The following is a 2586-nucleotide window of genomic DNA, read 5'->3' as shown; positions in this document are numbered from 1 at the left end:
AAAAGCAAATTGCAGATATTTTTACAAAGCCGTTGAAGATTGTGTCATTTTACAAATTGAAGAAAATGCTTGGAATGATGCAAGCTTGATTTAAGGGAGGCAATGTTAGAAAATTAAATCAAGCATAATCTAGAAGATTTTAGAAGTATGATGTGGCTTATGAGATAAGATTGCCACTTAAGTTGCAAAGTTTGAATTGAACACTAATACTTAGCTATTAGTAACTTACTTGTCCATTAAGTTTACTTAACAATTAAGAGTTGTATAAAGAGCAACACATGGATACTAGGTGTCTTATGTTTGTATAATTACTTGGAGGCTAAGTATGCTTAGTCATTAAGAATAGTCTTAGTATTTTGCCTATAAAAGGCCATGCTTGTACCATTGTGACATTTCAAGTTTTCATGAATAAAATTAGTGTGTTCAAACATATTCTCTCCATTGTTCTCTTAGTTATTACTTTGTGAGTTTGTGTGTTATATGTCCCACTGATAACAAACATGATGATGCAATAGAGAACATATGAAAAAACCTAATATTTGTAAACAGAATTTTCAGTTGCGGTTTCATCTTTCCACTCAACTTTGTCCAAAAATCTTCAAACCAAAATTGTCATCACCTACCTCTGACACAAAACAAGTAATTAACTATTTGTGCACAAGTGGGATAGTATCAAAACTTATTCTAGCACGTATATGAATTCCAAACCATGCATAAGCAAATACTCATCAAATTTGGCATATCAAATTATGCAAACCCAGATTCTAAATTCAATACAAAATGTGAACACTAAACATAGTCATTAAGATCACTCACATTATACTTATAAATTTAGCTTTTTCTTAAACTAAAACATCATAAACATCTCATATGTTGTGGTCTCTAATTTCTAATGTTAGGACACCCAACATGTAGCATCACATCTGCATGTCTAGATTCTAAATGTTAATAGTTCTTTCTTTTTTTTTCCGAAGAAGTCAAACAATTATGCCGAAATTAACATCAGAGAGATTATAACTTGAAACTTTAAGAAGAGCACACTCTAAGTAAGATTCAACAATATTATTACAACAATAATCAATCATTTAGAACCGGAGACTTTGTTGACAAACTCCTTGACTTGCATAATCAACTGAGCAGATTCAAGCAAGTCAGGAAATATATAAAAAGCATGAATCATGGTTGGATATTCAATCAACTCAACCTTTTTCCCACATTTCTTCAACCAATCATAATACCTCTTTTGCCAATCATTTAAAGGATCAAACCCACCAATAAAAACAAGCGTATTCGGATAATCCAAACCCGACAAATCCTCCGCATTCGGCCCGCTTACATTAACAGCACCATGATCCCGGTTCAATCCCTCCGGTAAAAACACCTTCCACCACCAATCCGTCCTCACCATCGACACCAACGGCGATCCAACAAGTTTAATCTCCGCCTCAGTCCGTTCCTCCCCACCAAAAAAAGGCTGAATCGATACCAACCCGATAATCCGGATTTCCCGGAGCGCTGCTTTACAAACCCTAACTGCAAGGTGATGTGCCAAATTTGCACCGGCACTGTCTCCAGCAATGAAACATTTTGACACATCAGCATTTTCCGGTAAAACCGTTTTATTCTCATCCAAATATTTCAAAACAGCCTCTCCGTCATCATATTGCGACGGATAGTGATGCTCCGGTGTGAGGCGGTAGTTGACAGAGACAACAACAGCGGAGATTTGCTGGCAGAGTCTACGGCAAAAAGCATCATAGTAGATTGAGGAGGGGCAAAGATAGTTGAAGCCACCACCGTGGAAGAAAATGACGACGGGAAGGGAGGTTATTTTGGTTGCACCACCATATCCGAGGACTTCTCCGCCAACAGAGGGTGTAAAGAGACGGAACCAAACATTATTTTCGGGGTTAACGGTAATGTCTTTGGTGGAAACGCCGTTAACGGGAGTGGCATTAGGTGAGGATTTGCGGATGAAGAAGTTAAAGAGACGACGGTTGAATGTGCCGTTAGAGCGACAACAAGCGTCGGTTAAAAATGAAAGAAGTGAAATGGTAGCGCGGGGCTTCCAAGGAATAAGGGGTTTGGGTTTGTTTGTTGAGTTTGAGTGTGACATATTGTCCTCCTCATCTATCATGATTTTGCTGAAGACATAATAATCGAGTAAATAAATAAACCATAGAAGATAAGATGATAGGTTTTGTCAAAGATAGAAAAAGATAGATGATGGTATTTATATAAATAATATTAAATTTGTGAATTTTTTATGTTTTTTTTTGGTCAATATATTTATGATATTTCTATAAGGTTTTTTATTTTTTTTTGACTGTGATATTTCTATAAGATGATATTTCTATAAGGTTTTTTTTATTTTTTTTGATTGTGTGATATTTCTATAAGGTTTTTTGTTTTTTTGACTGTGATATTTCTATAGGGAATTTTGATGGGGAGGCATTCTTGCATGGACACAAATATAAATGCATAGTATTTGGTCACACACACATCAAAAACCTTTTTCTCAAAAGACTAAATCATTTTATTATCAAGTTCTTTTTTATTATTAGAAAAAATATTTTTATGTGTGTG

General features: G+C 35.2%; 1 pseudogene; it reads right to left on the bottom strand.

The window, feature by feature from the left end:
• Positions 1 to 1055: 1055 nt before the first annotated feature.
• LOC146917034 (putative carboxylesterase 18 pseudogene) lies at positions 1056 to 2137 on the bottom strand (annotated as a pseudogene).
• Between the last annotated feature and the right edge of the window lie 449 nt (positions 2138 to 2586).

The sequence above is a fragment of the Medicago sativa genome, chromosome 6, assembly GCF_051527215.1.
Source record: "Medicago sativa cultivar Bolivia chromosome 6, Bolivia_mono, whole genome shotgun sequence".
NCBI classification, from domain to species: domain Eukaryota; kingdom Viridiplantae; phylum Streptophyta; class Magnoliopsida; order Fabales; family Fabaceae; genus Medicago; species Medicago sativa.
Note: the sequence above shows the minus strand (reverse complement) of the source record. Positions and strands in the feature narration are given on the sequence as shown.